Here is a 17,772-nt window from a genome sequence, read left to right on the forward strand (position 1 = left end):
GTTAGCAAGGAGGGTCTCCATCTCCTGACCTCATGATCCACCTGCCGCAACCTCCCAAAGTGTTGGAATTACAGGCATGAGCCATGGCACCCGGCCAATTACATACTTTAATATATACAAGGCTATGTATGCTTACATATAAGTGAAACAAATGGCAACAATAACACAAGAGATGGGAATATGAGAGAAGCTGGTATTACATTTCCATTAGAAGGCAGTTGAAGTAACTGAACTGGTATAGTGTTATTTGAAGGTGGACTTGGATTTGTTGCAAGTCTATACTGCAAACTCCAGGGCAACTAGTAAAAACCAAAGTATAAAAATGCTAAAAAGAGGAAACAGGCCAGGTACGGTGGCTCATGCCAAGGTAGAAAGATGGCTTGAGCCCAGGAGTTAGAGACTATCCTGAGCAACACAGTGAGACCCTGTCCCTACAGAAAAGAAAAGGCCAGGTATGGTGATGCATACTTGTAGTCCTAGCTAATTGCATACTTGTAGTCCTAGCTAATTGGGAGACTGAGGTGGAAGGATCACTTGAACCCACGAGGTTGAGGCTCCAGGGAGCCATGATCACACCACTACACTCTAGCCTGGGTGACTGCCTCAATAAAAAAAAAAGAGAGAGGAAACAAAAATCATATAAAATCATCAACTCCATAAAAGGCTGAAAAAGAGTGGAGGACAAAGCAATAACAAAGAACAATAGGAGTGAATGGAAAATGATATGGCAAAATTAATCCAACTCTATAATCACTTTGAATGTCAATGGTTTAAATGCACCAATGAAAAGACAAATTGTTAGAGCCCATCAAAATAGAGGCACAACTCACTTTATCGAGCTTCACTTTATTTTGCTTGGCAACATCACCTTTTTAACAAATTAAAGATTTGTGTCCACGAAATGCTGAGTAAGTCTGACCAGCACCATTTTTCCAACACCGTGTGCTCACTTCACATCTGTGTCACATCTTTTGGCAATCCCCACAGTCTTTCAAAGATTTTAGTTATCACATCTGTTATGATGATCTGTGATCAGTGTTTTCTGATGTTACTATTGGAATTGTCTCAGGGTGATGGAACTCTATGGAAGACAGAAAACATGAGGGAAAAATGTTGTGTTTGACTGCTTCATTGACTAGTAATTTCCCTGTCTCTATTTCTCTCTTCCAGCCCCCCATTCCCCAAGATATAACAGTGAAATTAGGCCACTTCACTCTGCAGTGGCCACCATGTGTTCAAGAGAAAAGAAGTGTGCACACCTGCCACTTCAAATCAAAAGGTGGAAATCATCAAGCTTAGTGAAGAAGGCATGTTGGCAGCTAAGACAGTCCAAAGCTAAGCTTCTTGCATCAGCTACCCAAGTTGTGAATGCAAAGAAAAAGTTCTTGAAGGAAGTTATAGGTGCTACTCCAGTGAACACATGAATGTTTTTTAAAAAACAAAACAAGTTTTTACTGATACAGAGAAAGTCTGAGTGGTCTGCATAGAAGATCAAACCAGCCCCAACATTCCCTTGAGATAAAGCCTAATCTTGAGAAAGGCCCTAACTCTCTTCAATTCTATGGAGGTGAAGAGAGGTGAGGAAGTTGCAGAAGAAATGTTTGAAGCTGGCAGAGGTTGGTACATGAGCTTCTAGGAAAACAGCCATATCTGTGACATTAAAGTGTGAAGTGTGCTGTAAAAATGGGAACAAGAAAGCCTGCATGATAGCACATCTCTTACAGCATGGTTAAGACCTTCTTGTTGGTAGGCCAGGAGGTAATGGTCACCATTTGTGGCCATATTCTCCTAGACTGAGCATGGAGAAATCTATAATAGTAGCCAGAGACGTGTAGGTTGTGTGTTCCAGGGAAAAAAGAGTGATTTTGAGGGAACGCATAGCCTGCCTCAGCTACGTCAGATTTTTCTCCTATATGGGTTTGTTGATGCCTGCTGAGGTGTGACTTCTGGCAAAAGGTTTTCCCACATTCCTTACATTCATAAGGTTTTTCTCCTGTGTGTGTTCTCTGATGTATACCAAGGCCTGACTTCTGGGAGAAAGTTTTCCTATATTCATTACATCTAAAATATTTTTCCCCTGTGTGAGTTCTGTGATGTACAAAGAGTTTTGACTTCTGGGAGAAGGTTTTCCTACATTCTTTACATTCAAATAGCTTCTTACCTGTGTGAGTTCTCTGATGTACAGTGAGAACTGTCCTATGGCAAAAAGATTTCCTACATTCATCACATTTATAGGGTTTCTCTCCAGAGTGAGTTCTCTGATGCGTATTGAGGTTTGACTTGTGACAAAAGGTTTTCCCACACTCATTACATTTGTAAGGTTTTTCTCCAGTATGGGTTCTATGATGTACAGTGAGGACTGACTTCTGACTGAAGGTTTTTCCACATTCACTACATTCATAGTGTTTCTACCCCATGTGAATACTTTGATGCTTCTGAAGATTTGCCTCCTGATGAAAGGATTTTCCACATTCATTACTTTCATAGGGTTTTTCCCCACTTTGAGCTTTCTGATGTATAATAAGGTATGATTTCTGACAAAAAGTTTTTCCACTTTCATTACATCCATACGGTTTTTCCCATGTGAGTTCTCCAGTGTACGGTGAGGAATGACTTGAGATGAAAGGTTTTTCCACATTCATTACATACATAAGGTTTCTCCCCTGTGTGAGTTCCCTGATGGGTGCTGAGATTTGACTTCTGACGAAAGGTTTTTCCACATTCATTACATTCATAGGGTCTTTCCTCTGTGTGAGTTCTCTTGTGTATCCCAAGGTTTAACTTATGGATAAAGGTTTTCTCACATTCATTAAATTCATACAGTTTTTTGCCAGCATGAGTTATCTGATGTATAGTTAGGAATGACTTACAGTAAAAGGATTTTCCACATTCATTACATTCATAAGGTTTTTCCAGTGTGAGTTCTGTGACGTACTGTAAGTTATGACTTGTGGCTATATGTTTTTCCACATTCGTTACATGCATATGGTTTTTCCCCAGTATGAGTTCTCTGCTGGACAGTGAGGAATGACTTACGGGGAAAGGTTTTCCCACATTCATTGCATTCATAGGGTTTTTCCCGTGTGAGTCCTTTGATGAACAGTGAGGAAAGACCTATGGTGAAAGGTTTTCCCACATTCATTGCATTCATAGGGTTTTTCCCCTATGTGAGTTCTCTGATGTATCCTGAGTTTTGACTTATTGATAAAGGGTTTTCCACACTCATTACATTCATAGGGTTTTTCCCCTGTGTGTGTTCTCTGATGGACAGTAAGCCTTGACTTATGGCTAAATGCTTTTTCTCATTGGTCACATGCATAGGGCTTTTCCCCGGTGTGAGTTCTATGATGTATTGTGAGGTATGACTTCTGGCTAAAGGTTTTTCCACGTTCACTGCACTGATAGGGCTTTTCCCCTGAGTGAGTTCTGTGATGTAAAGTGAGAAGTGACTTACGGTGAAAAGTTTTTCCACATTCAATACATTTGTAGGGTTTATCCCCTGTGTGAGTTCTTTGATGTAAAGTGAGGAATGACTTATGGTGAAAGGTTTTTCCACATTCATTGCATCCATAGGGCTTTTCCCCTGTGTGAATTCTCTGATGGATAGTGAGGCTGGACTTATAGCTGAACAATTTTTCACACCAGTTACAGGCATAAGGTTTTTCCTCAGTAGGCATCTTGCGCTGTATCATAAGGTCTGATTTGCTAATGGAGAGTTTCTCACATCCAATACATTCATAGGGTTTCTCTCCTGTGTGTGTTTGCTGATGTTTAGTGAAGTCAGACTTTCTACAGCAAGTTGGCTGTCCTACCTGAGTTACCCCTTGGATAATAACAGCTAAGTTATTACAGACTTTCTCATATTCATTATATTTACCAAAGGTCTGTCCTATATGAACCTTCTTATGTATAAAGAACATTGCCTCTGTGTTGAAGGTTTTCCCTTGCTCATTACATTGAAAAACCTGCAGCAGAGTTTGAATCTTGTGATGCTGAGTAAGATGCTCATGATATCTGTGGGATTTCCTGGTTATATCAGGGACATGAGGTTTCTCTCCAGACTGTGTCTCACAAGGCTTAATAGGGAAAAGCACGTTCTGGCAAACGTTAAACTGCCCAGGCTTCATTCCTGAACTGTTTCCATTATTTGTAATCATATTTAATACATGGTTTGAGTTCAAATTAAACGTTTTTCCTAATTCCACTCTCTCCTGAGTTGATTTGTTGCTGTTGGTGATTACGATTTGCCAGAAAAATCTATCATGACTTTCATGGCTCCTTTCAATAAGGTCATCAATGATCTGGACAGCTGAAATGAGAAAAAGGTATCCATGAACCACACATGAGCATGTCTTACAGAATGCTTGTGTAAAGGTAAAAAAAATTACTTCCTATCCCAGTGGAGAAAGATTTGATAAAAATTAATAATGCGTGTTTGTTTTATATGCATATGGTTCCTGTTCCTACTGACATAATGTAATAAATCAGTATATATTCTAATGTTCAACTGAGTTTTTTTTTGCATTTTGAAGTTTTCCTGTTCTTTTTTATTTCACAAAGAACTACTTGGTAATAATATGTATCTATTTCCTACTCATAGGTTTTAATAAGTTCTAATTATCTGTCATTTGTTTTCTCTCTTTTTTTCTAATTATTCATATAACAATTGTGGCTGTTTTAATGGCTGGTATTTTTTTCATTATTCTTCTTTGAAGATAGCCAATTTTTCCTGGGTCAGCAACTGGCAGGTACAGGAGATGACCATTTTTCTGTCTCCTAAGCATGGAAGTAGCTTGTGGACAGGATTTTGCCTATATGTTAACCTTTCACTCCTCCCTGAGAATGGTTAAAAGTGTCTGGAGGTTTTCCAAGCAGAAAATCTCTTATTCCCCATGTTAAACAAAAACAGATCCTGGCAAATTCCTACTTAAACATGACATCCCCTGCTTCCCAGAACCATAATAGGCACAGAAGCTCCAGTCAAAAAACCATACTGGTGATCTGAAGGATTGGTTCTGCAACTCAGGCTGTGCCCATCATCTTTGAAAAGTGTATTTCTGGTTCCTTCTGAGATCAACAGCCCTGCCCCCTCCACTCACACACCCCTGCTTGATAATTCACCATTTTTGAAGGGTTTTATTTTGTGTTTTGGAGTTTCAGATGTCACATAGTTTTATATAAAAATGAAGTTTCCTGTACATTTCTCATCTTCAAATGGTAACTACAAACTCCACTCTCAAACAGAAATCTGAGCCCTTCAACAGGAAATAATTGGTTTCTTTGGACTTGAGACCCAGAATCTTCTGGTTCTCCTCCCAAGTCCAGCACCACACCTATCCAGGGCCCTATGATGGGTCCTCCTCAGCTTCATAATTTCTTTCTGAGACAGGATCTTACTCTGTTACCCAGGCTGGAGTGCAGTGTTGCTATCACAGCTCACTGAAGCTTCAAACTCCTGAGCCCAAGCAATCCTTCCACCTCAGCCTCCCAAGTATAAAAACTGGGATTACAAACCCATGTCACCATACTCAGCTACTATATATATATATATATATATATATATATATTTTTTTTTTTTTTGTAGTTGCAGGCCTACAAGGGTCATTTGAGGCCAGAAGTTGAAGACCAGCCTGGGCAATAGAACAAGACCTCATATTTACAAACAATAAAAATTATCTGGGTGTGGTGGCACACACCTGTAGTCCTAGCTACTTGGGAGGCTAGGGTGGGAGGAACACTTGAGCCCAGGAGTTCATCATTACAGTTAACTATAATCATGCCACTGCACTTGAGTCTGAGAAACAGAGTGAGAACCATCAGTTTAATAAAAAATAAAACAAGAAGAATACAGCTACGGCTTAAAAAGAAACACTATTTTCATCATCATTGTTATAATGACTGATTCTTAAAAATTGCTTAAGATACATTCAAAGGATAAATAAATTCATGAACATCTAAAAATTTGTTTAAGATACTACATCACAATAGAGGAAAAGGGGGAAATAGAGAAAATAAATAGCAAAGAAAAATGCCTAAGGAGAGGATGGCAGGGATTGGATTTGGGGTAAATAGAATAAGATACTCAGAAAAATAAGATACTGTGATATATGAAAGAGAGCTACCTCTGGGGACTATGTAATGCACATTTAATGCAGACCAACAGTCTTCAGGTCGACGACCTAGGGAAAAAAGTGGTGAAAACAAGATAACACTACCAAAATCTGCTGGGCATTACTCCTGCAGGCCTCCCTGCCCAGTATTCACCGACTGACATGAAAGTCTCAGGTTTGGGGCTTCTTCTACTATCCATGGCTCTGCTCCTTGCTCTAGCTTGAAGATCATCTCAGGTTTGGTAATGCAATGCCCTGGTAATGAGAAACAATGGAAGACTTTGTCAAACCACTAAGTCAAATCCTTTTCAGAATGACAACAGCTGGGCTTCAGGGACTGTGCAATGAAGGAGCCAATTTGAACATTTCATTACAGATTAGTGACATATTTTTCATCAAGCGGAATCTTACAAGTAAATATTATTATACCTTAAAAGGGTTCTTATATTTACCAACAACAAAACACATTCGTGGGAGTTACTGGGAAGTTTCACTCACCCAATGATACCAGGCTGCTGTAGGTCTCCAACATCATGTCCCTGTACAGGTTTCCTCTGAGCGTCATCCAGGTGGGGGTATCAACCCCTGTAATGGCACATTTTTCCTCAAGTCAAAGCATCAGCCCAGGGCCAAAATAACAAGAATCTTGGAATTCACTCTTTTGTGTGTCCATGTGTCTTATATGTATTTTTCATAAGATGTAGTTTGTTTTGTACTGCTTATGGTGGGAGAAGGAGTAATCACAGTAGAGATATGCTTCCACCATAATAACTTATGAATTAATAAAATTGTATTACAAAGTTGACCTTATGGATCTAGAACCACCCTTGTTGCTAGGGATAAAAGTATAAACAAAATGCAAGACCTTCTCTCTACAAAAATAATTAATAAATAGGCATAATGCATGCCTGTAGTCCTGGCTACTCTGGAAGCTGAGGCTGAAGGACTGCTCGAGCCCAGGAGTTTGACAGTGCAGTGAGGTATGATCACACCACTGCACTCCAGCCTGGCCAACAGAGACCCTATCTGTCAAAAAAAAAAAAAGGAATAAAATTCTACTCCTCAAAGGAGCTCATGATCTGGTTATGAATATATAAGTATAAACACATACTGGGAATAATGTTTAGGTGAACTCATTGAGACCCAACTTCAGTGCCGACTAAGATAAGAGAGGAGAAAATAAATTTTGTTTATTTTGCATCATGAAGTTCCACTTTACTGAAAAATGAGATGTTTGGCTCTTCCACATGAACCATGAATTCTCATGACTATGAGAAAGTATCAGAAGTCTACTCACAAAGGCAAAAAGGACACATACCACTTTAATGAAACTCTGGACAGCACCATGCCTAGACGAATGATCCTGGGCAGTGATGAAAGTTAAATGCAATATTTAAGGAATGGATTATGCAGTGATTCTGCACTTAAATATTTGACCTAATTTCAAAAATTCGTTTGCACCTATCATTTTTACATTACATTACTTCCTCAGTATCCATGGGGACTGACTCCAAGATACCCCCAGATACCAAAATCCACAGATTGGATAATTCTCTTATATAAACGTCTCATATTTGCATATAATTTATGCACATCATCCTGTATACAGTCATGAGCTGCATAATAACATTTCAGTCAATGATGAAACATGTATATCACAATAGTCCCATAAGATGATGATGAAACATACACAGAAACCTGATATTCGCATTGCAGATGAAGTGCAGAAAATTATATTCAATAATGGCTCTGAGACATCTGGTTAACCATATACCAAAAACATATAAATAAAAATATAATATCATGTAGGTTTTTGTAACACTATGATGTTCACAAAACAATGAAATTACCTAAGGATACATTACTCAGAAAGTAATCCCATCAGTAAGCCATGCATGACAGAACTTTAAATCTTTGAATTATATATAATACTGAAGACAATGTAATGCTACATAAATGGCTGTTATACTGTACTGTTTAGGAAATAATGACAAGAAAAATTTCTGTAGATGCTCTGCACAGAGACAACCATCTATTTGTGTGGGAATATTTTCAATCTGAAGTTGGCTGAATCCACAGATGCAAAACACATGAATACAAAAGGGTGAGTACAATTAATTAAAAACATATACACTGGCATTTCAAAATTTCCTCTCTACAGGACAAAAAATTGCTGTATCCACCCAGGCTGAACACAGCCACTTCACAAACAGGTGTAAATAAGGAGATCCAGTAAGGACAGAAAAGTTACATGACCATATTGGCATTTTAACAGCCATCCCTGAGAAAGAGAATGGGAAAGAGCTTAAGGGAAAGTCAGAAGGGAGTAAAGAGGAAGACAGATGACCACCTACATCAGTACATCAGGACACGGAGCATAAGAATACACAATAGGGAAGCAGTTCTTAAAAGGAAAAAAATGTAGAAACAGGATTTGGTACCAATTTGCTATGCAGTGGGTAAAAAGGGGAGTTTTGCTTCCAAGTTATCTGCCCTGATCCAGCTAGTTTGATACTTGTGTTGTGAAGTGAAATTTGCAAAAAAATAAAAGAATATGATAACCAGAAGTGACAGAGACCTGGACATATCATGTGTGAAACATCTGAGGTTCCATATGTGGGAATGTTCAACTGGCAATTGGGAATATGGCTCCAGTGGTTCAGAAGAGAGATCAAAACTGCAGATAAAGATTTGGAAATTACCAGAATTTCAATGGTACCTGAATCCATCAGACCAAACGAAAATGAGAGAAGGAAAGAATAAAAGAAACAAGTACAGAATCTACAGAAACGCTAACATTTACACAGGAAGAGAAATAGACTGTGGAGACCAAGAAGGAACTTTCTGAGTTTATTCCACGAATAAAGAAAAGTTCAATATTCGGAAGTTTAATATAATTCATCACTATCATATTGCTGTGGAAAAAAATCCTTTAACTGTGCACACAGGCATTGAGAAGATAGTTTTAGAAACATATTCCACGTTCCTATTTCTGCATGTAAGAAGCTTGGAAGTAATTAATAAGTACTTTACAATAATTAATTTTAATAACAATCTTAAAAACAAATTAATATGACACGATTAATCTTTACAACAAATAAAAAGTTGAAGAGACTAAACAATCAACAATTCTTTCTAGATTTGAAACTCAGGGGAGGACACAGGGCAAACCACTGCCCCCAGGATTGCAGAGACAGAGAAGTGAATATAGGACTTAATGGCTTACAGGAACATGGACACACTACTGAAACCAACTTTGGAACCAGTGCTGGAGTAGAAAAACTCAAACTGTAACTGGTGATTGGCTGGAGGATACACAAGGACAACTCTAAGTGGTAAAAACTACAAAGAGATAGAGTTATTGTGGGGGAGGGGGAACAATATTGTAAAATTGTCTCATGGAGCTTCACCAGGCTCCTGTGACAAATACCTGCGAAAACTCCCCTCTTGCTTCAGCCTTTCGGAAGGAAAAAGGAAAACCAGTTTGAAATGTGCCAGAGCACCAAGTTCTTAAAAAGGCTTGTCCACAGGAGAAACTACCTAACTTCAGCCTAATCTGCTCTAGTATAATCAGAGACTAAATAACCTAGGGGAAGGGAATTACCCCTTCCACTGTAGCCCATTCTAGTCATGTTCCACCTAAGGTGGAAAATTAATTAAAAAGGAACACTTCTGAGATTCACAGTATAAACCCAATCATAACATTCCAGAACACGGCTGCTGGGGTCTGCGTGTTTGTCCCTCATATATGATACCAAAACGCTGCTCCTGAGGTCTGAATGTTTCTCCCTCACATAGGATTCCAGAACACTGCTATGAGGGTCTGAATGTTTGTCCCTCACAAAGGATTCCAGAACATTGATGTTGGGGTCTGAATGTTTACTCTTAACTTAGGATTTCAGAACGCTGTTCCTGGGGTCTGAATGTTTGTCCCTCACACAGGATTCCAGAACACTGATGCTGGGGTCTGAATGTCTGTCCCTCACATAGAATACCAGAACACTGATACGAGGGTCAGAAGGTTTGTCCCTCACATAGGATTCCAGAACACTGCTGCTGGGGCCTGAAAGTTTGTCCCTCACATAGGATTCCAGATCACTGCTACGAGGTTCTGAATATTTGTCCGTTACGTAGGACTCCAGAACACTGCTGTCGTGGTCTGAATGTTTGTCCCTCACATAGGATTCCAGAACACTGCTGCTGGGGTCTGAATGTTTGTCCCTCACATAGGATTCCAGAACACTGCTGCTGGGTTCTGAATGTCTGTCCCTCACATAGAACTCCAGAACACTGCTGCGAGGGTCTGAATGTTTCTCCCTCACATAGGATTCCAGAACACTGCTGCTGGGTTCTGAATGTTTGTCCCTCACATTGGATTCCAGAACATTGCTACGAGGGTCTGAAAGTTTGTCCCTCACATAGGATTCCAGAACACTCCTGCTGTGGTCTGAAAGTTTGTCCATCACATAGGATTCCAGAACGCTGCTGCTGTGGTCTGAATGTTTCTCTGTCACATATGATTCCAGAACACTGCGGCTGGTGTCTCAATGTCCCTGACATAGGATTCCCAAACAGTGGTACGAGGGTGTAAATGGGGTCTGTCACATAGCATTCCAGAACACTGCTACGAGTGTCTGAATGTTGGTCCTTCCCATAGGATTCCAGAACACTGCTACGAGAGTCAGAATATTTGACCCTCACATAGGATACCAGAACACTGCTACGAGAGTCAGAATATTTGACCCTCACATAGGATACCAGAACACTCTTGCTGTGGTCTGAATGTTTGTCTCACAGAAAGCATTCCAGAACACTCCTGCTGTGGTCTGAATGTTTGTCCCTCACATAGGATTCCAGAACACTGCTACGAAGGTCTGAATGTTTGTCCATGACATAGGATTCCATAACACTGCTGTGAGGATATGAATGTTTGTCCCTCACATAGGATTCCAGAACACTGCTAAAAGGGTCTGAATGTTTGTCCCTCACATAGGATTCCGGAACACTCCTGTTCGGGTCTGAATGTTTGTCTCTCACATGGGATTCCAGAACACTGCTGCTGTGGTCTAAATGTCTGTCCATCGCATAGGATTCCACAACACTACAAGGCTCTGAATGTTTTTTCCCCACAAAGGATTCCAGAACACTGCTGCTGTTGTCTGAATATTTGTCCCTCACGTAGGATTCCAGAAGCCTCCTGCGAGTGTCTGAATGTTTGTCCCTGACATAGCGTTCCAGAAGACTCCTGCTGTGGTCTGAATGTTTGCTCTCACATAGGATTCCAGAACATTCCTGCAGTGGTGCGAATGTTTGTCCCTCACGTAGGTTTCCAGAAAACTGTTATGAGGGTCTGAATGTTTGTCTCTCACATAGGATTCGAGAACACTGCCACGAGGGTATGAATGTTTGTCCCTCACGTAGGATTTCAGAACACTCCTGCTGGGGTCTGAATGTTTGTCCCTCACACAGGATTCCAGAACACTGCCATGAAATTCTGAATGTTTGTCCCTCACATAGGATTCCAGAAGACTCATGCTGGGGTCTGAATTTTTGTTCCTCACATAGGATTCCAGAACACTCCAGCTGTGGTGTGAATGTTTGTCCCTCACATAGTATTCCAGAACACTGCCATGAAATTCTGAATGTTTGTCCCTCACATAGGCTTCCAGAACACTGCTAAGCGGGTCTGAATGTTTGTCCCGCACTTAGGATACCAGAAAACTACTATGAGGGTCTGAATGTTTGTCCCTCACACAGGATTCCAGAACACTCCTGCTGTTGTCTGAAAGTTTGTCCCTCACATAGGATTCCAGAACATTGCTACGAGGGTCTGAATGTTTGTCCTTCACATAGGATTCCAGAACTCTCCTACTGTGGTCTGAATGTTTGTCCCTCACAAAGGATTCCAGAACACTCTTGCTGTGGTCTCATTGTTTGTTCCTCACATAGGATTCCAGAACACTGCTTCCATTGTCTGAATGTTTGTCCCACACATAGGATTCCAGAAGCCTGCTGCTGGGGTCTGAATGTTTGTCCCCCATATAGGATTCCAGAACACTGCTGCGAGGGTCTGAATGTATGTCCCTCACATACGATTTTAGAACATTGATGCTAGGGTCTGTATGTTTGCCCTTAACATATGATTTCAAAACACTGCTCCTGGGTTCTGAATGTTTGTCCTTCACATAGGAATACAGAACACTGCTGCTGGAGTCTGAATGTTTGTCACTCACATAGAATTCCAGAACACTGCTGCGAGGATCTGAATGTTTGTCCCTCACATGGGATTCCAGAACACTGCTGCGAGGGTCTAAATGTCTGTCCCTCACATAGGTTTCCAGCACAATGTTATGAGATTCTGAATGTTTGTCCCTAACATGGGATTCCAGAGCACTCCTGCTGTGCTCTGAATGCTTCTCCCTCACATAGGATTCCAGAACACTGCTACGAGGGTCTGAATGCTTATCCCTCATATAGGATTCCAGAACACTCCTGCTGTGGTCTGAATGTTTGTTCCTCACATAGGATTCCAGAACACTCCTGCCGTGGTCTGAATGTTTGTCCCTCACATAGGATTCCAGAACATTCATGCTGGGGTCTCAATGTTTCCCTTAACATAGGATTTCAGAACACTGCTCCTGGGGTCTGAATGTTTGTCCGTCACATGGGATTACAGAACACTGCTGCTGGAGTCTAAATGTTTGTCAGTCACATAGAATTCCAGAACACTGCTACGAGGGTTTGAATATTTCTCCCTCACCTAGTATTCCAGAACACTGTTGCAAGGGTCTGAATGTTGGTCCGTCATATAGGATTCCAGAACACTGCTGCTGTGTTCTGAATGTTTGTTCCTCACATACGATTCCAGAACACTCCTGCTGTGGTCTGAATGTTTGTCCCTCACATAGAATTCTGGAACACTGCTACAAGGGTCTGAATGTTTGTCCTTCACATACCATTCCAGAACACTGCTGCCGTGGTCTGAATGTATGTCCCTCACATATGATTCCAGGACACAGCTATGAGGGTCTTAATGTTTGTCCTTCACATAGGATTCCAGAACACTCTTGCTGTGGTCTGAATGGTTGTCCCTCACATAGGATTCCAGAACACTTCTGCCATGGTACGAATGTTTGTGTCTCACGTAGGATTCCAGAACACTGCTACGAGGGTCTCAATGTTTGTCCCTCACATAAGATTCCAGAACACTGCTGCTGGGGTCTGAATGCTTATCCCTCACATACGATTACAGAACACTGTTGCTGGAGCATGAATGTTTGTCCCTTACATAGGATTCCAGACCACTGCTGCTGGGGTCTCAATGTCTGTCCCTCAAAAAGGATTCCAGAACACTGCTACGAGGGTCTGAATTTTTGTCCCTCACTTAAGACTGCAGAACACTGCTTCAAAGGTCTAAATGTCTGTCCTTCACATATGATTCCAGAACACTGCTACGAGAGTCTGAATGTTTGTCCTTCACATAGCATTTCAGAACTGCCACGGTCTGAAGGTTTGTCCCTCACATAGTATTCCAGAACAATGCTACAAGCGTCTGAATGTTTGTCCCTCACATAGGATTCCAGAACACTTCTGCTGGTGTCTGAATGTTTGTACCTCACATAGGATTCCAGAACACTGCTACGAGGGTCTGAAAGTTTGTCCCTCACATAGGATTCCAGAACACTGCTGCTGGGGTTTAAATGTCTGTCCCTCACATAGAATTCCAGAACACTGCTGCGAGTTTCTGAATGTTTGTCCTGCAGATGGGATTCCAGAACACTGCTGTGAGGGTCTAAATATCTGTCCCTGACATAACATTCCAGCACACTGCTACAAGGTTTTGAAATGTTTGTCCCTCACATAGGATTACAGAGCACTGCTGCTGTGGTCTGAATGTTTGTCCCTCACATAGGATTCCAGAACACTGCTGCTGGGCTCTGAATGTTTGTCCCTCACATAGAATTCCAGAACACTCCTGCTGTGGTCCTAATGTTTGTCCCTCACATAGGATTCCAGAACATTCCTGTTGTGGTCTGATTGTTTCTCACATAGGATTCCAGAACACTGCTACGAGGTTCTGAATTTTTTTCCCTCACATAGGATTCCAGAACACTGCTTCCAGGGTTTGAATGTTTGTCCCTCACATAGGATTCCACAACACTACTGCTGGGGTCTGAATGTTTGCCCCTCACATAGGATTCTAGAACACTCCAGCTGGCTTCTGAGTGTTTGTCCCTCACATAGGATTCCTGAAGACTGCTGCTGGTGCTATAGTTGTTGCGAGTGTCTGAATATTTGACCTTCACCAAACACCAAATATCCTGGCCCTTTAGTCTTGGACTTTCCAGCCTCCAGATCTGTGAGTAATAATCTCTGTTGTTGATGAATTACTCAGTCTAAATTATTTTGTTATAGTAGCTTAAAGAGACTAAGAGAGCATCAACTGCCCTGTCACCTCATCACCACATTACTGAAGCTATACTAACAGCAGTCACTTTTAGTGGGTACTTCATGCATGAGAATAAAGGGAAAAAATTGCAAGGCATACTAAAATCCAACAAAAGAAAAAAATACAATTTGTGTCAACAGAGCAAGCTTCAGAAGCAGACAAAAATGTGATTTTGGAATTTTTTTTAAACCTCTGGAGAATATGCTAAGGGCTCTAATGAATGAAGTAGACAGCATTCAAGTGTATATGGGTAATGTAATCAGAAAGACAGACATCGTAAGAACCTTCAACATAATGTAGTGATAAAAAATGTGGTAAGTAACTGAAGAATACCTCTGATGGCTTATTAGTAGACTGGACTCAGCTGAGTAAAGAATCTCTGAGCTTGAGGATTTATCATCAGAAACTTCGAAAACTAAAGAAAAGAAACACTGAAAATAACAGAAGATGATATCCAAGACTGCGGGACAACTACAAAAGGTGAAACAGAGTAATGAGAATACCAGGAGGAGAAGAAATACAAGAAAGTTCTGCAACAACCATGTCTGAGAACTTCCAGTATTAATGTCAGACACCAAACCAAAGATCCAGGAAACTCCGAGAACACCAGGAAGAATAAATGCCAACAACCTACACTTGGACATATAATTTTCAAACTATATGAAATAAAAGATAAAGGAAAACTCTGAAAGAAACCAGATGTGGGGCAGAAAACACCTTACCTACAGAGACACAAAGATAAGACCTGCATTCAACATTGCAGTAACTGTGAAAACAAGAAGACAGTGAAATGAAAAATTCAAAATGTTGACAGAAAAAACCCCACCAACCTAAGTTTCTGTACCCACTGAAACCACCCTTCAAAAGTGAAGGAGAATTAAGGCCTTCCTCAGAAAAATAAAAATTCAAGAAACTTGTTGCCAGGAGACGTGTCTTGTAAGAAATGTTAAATGAAATTCTTTAGAGGGAAACAAAAGATATATAACTGAAACCTGGATCAACTTTTTTTTTTTAAAAAGAGCATTAAAGAAAGAATTGTGGTACAATAAAAACCTATGTATTTATTCTTAATTGATCTGACCAAGCTGTTCATAGACAATGAGAAATACGCACAGATAGATTATGTATGCTTATACACAAGTGAAATGAGTAACACTAATACAAGGAATGGAATGGAAGGATGGGAGGGAGGAATTGTGGTAGAATAAAAACATGTATTTATTCATAATTGATCTGACCAATAAGTTTGTAGATAATAATAAATACACACAGATAGATTATGTATGCTTATACACAAGTTAAATAAGGAGCAATAATACAAGGAATGGAATGGAAGGATGGGAGGGAGGAATCAGGTGTTTTCTTTGTTAAGCAGGTAGTCATCAGTGAAGTGGGATGTTATCTGAAAGTGGACTTGAATTGGTTGTAAATGTATATTGAGGAATTAGGTGTGTTCTTTGTTAAGCAGGTAGTCTTATTTGTGGGATAGTGGGATAGTGTTATTTGAAAGTTGACTTGAATTGGTTGTAAATGTTACTGAGGAATTAGGTGTTTTGTTTGTTAAGCAGGTAGTCTTATTTGTGGGATAGTGGGATAGTGTTATTTGAAAGTGGACTTGAATTGGTTGCAAATGTATATTGCAAATTCCGTGGCAACTAGTTAAAAAAAGTTTTAAAAAGAGAAGTACATGCTAAGAAAGACAGGGAAAATGCAGTCACCTAAAATCATCAATGAAAACTGCAAAAGGCAGAAAAAGAGTGGTAGACAAAAGAATGAAGACTGAGGAGAATGAATAGAAAACAGTAACAAATATAGTAGATATTAACCCAATGATATCAATAATCACTTTGAATGTTAATGGTATGAACGTACCAATTCAAAGATAGAGATCGTCAGAGTCTATCAAAAGACAGACACATCTTGTTTAACTGCACTTTGCTTTATTGTGTTTTATGACCATGTTTTTTACATATTGAAGGTTTGTGGCCACCCTGCAATAAGCAGGTCTCACTGGCACCATTGTTCCTACAGTACGTGCTCACTTCACGTCTCTGTGTCACATTTCGGTCATTCTCACAGTATTTTAAGCTTTTTATTATTGAATCTGTTATGGTGATCTGTAATCAGTGATCTTTAATGCTACTGTTGTCATTGTTTGGGAACCACAAATCACACCCGGATAAGACAGCAAACAATTGACAAATGCATTTGTTCTGACTGCCCCACCAATGGGCCATTTCTCTTTCTCTCTCTTTTTCTTAGGATTCTTTTTATTAATATTAAAATGTGGCCAATTAATAACCCTACAATAGCCTCTATATGTTCAAGTGAAAGAAGAGTTGCATGTCTGTCACTTTAAACCAAAAGGAAGAAATAATTAAGCTTAGTGAGGAAGGCATGCTGTAAGCAAGACAGGCCAGTAGCTAGACCTCATGCAGCAAACATTAGCCGAGTTGTGAATGCAAAGGAAGTGTTCTGGAAAGAAATTTAAAGTACTACTCCAGTGAACACATGAATGATAAAAAGCTAAACAATCTTGCTGCTGTTATGAAGAAAGTTTAATTGGTCTAGAGAGAAGATAAAAAATAAAAAACATTCCATTAAGCCTAAGCCTAACTCTCTTTTTACTTTTTTTCTTTGTTTTTGAGACAGAGTTTCATTCTTCTTGCCCAAGCTGGAGTGCAATGGCGCTATCTTGGCTCATCGCAACCTCTGTCTCCCAAGTTCAAGCCATTCTCCTGCCTCAGCATCCCGAGTAGCTGGGATTACAGGCATGCACCACCACGCCTGGCTAATTTTTTGTATTTTTAGTAGAGATGGGGTTTCTCCACGTTCGTCAGACTGGTGTCGAACTCCCGACCTGAGGTGATCTGCCCGCCTCGGCCTCCCAAAATGCTAGGATTACAGGTGTGACAGCCACCGCACCCAGCCTCTCTTCAATTCTATGAAGACTCAGAGAGGTGAGGCAGCTGCAGAAGAAAAGTCTGAAGCTAGAAGAGCTTGTTTCTTGAGGTTTAAGGAAAAAAGTCATCTCCATAACATAAAAGCGCAAGATAAAGCAGCAAGTACTGATGGAAAAGCTGCAGAAAGCTATCTAGAAGATAACTGATTAAGATGGCTACACTAAACAGATTTGCAATGGAGACAAAACAGCCTTCTACTAGAAGGAGATGCCATCTAGGATGTTCCCAGCTAGAGAGGAGTTGATGCCTG

General features: G+C 40.3%; 1 pseudogene; it reads right to left on the minus strand.

Annotated features, from left to right (window-relative positions):
- Nucleotides 1-829: 829 nt before the first annotated feature.
- Nucleotides 830-6,678, minus strand: LOC134728419 (zinc finger protein 717-like; annotated as a pseudogene).
- Between the last annotated feature and the right edge of the window lie 11,094 nt (nucleotides 6,679-17,772).

This window comes from Pan paniscus, chromosome 23 (assembly GCF_029289425.2).
Source record: "Pan paniscus chromosome 23, NHGRI_mPanPan1-v2.0_pri, whole genome shotgun sequence".
Lineage (NCBI taxonomy): Eukaryota > Metazoa > Chordata > Mammalia > Primates > Hominidae > Pan > Pan paniscus.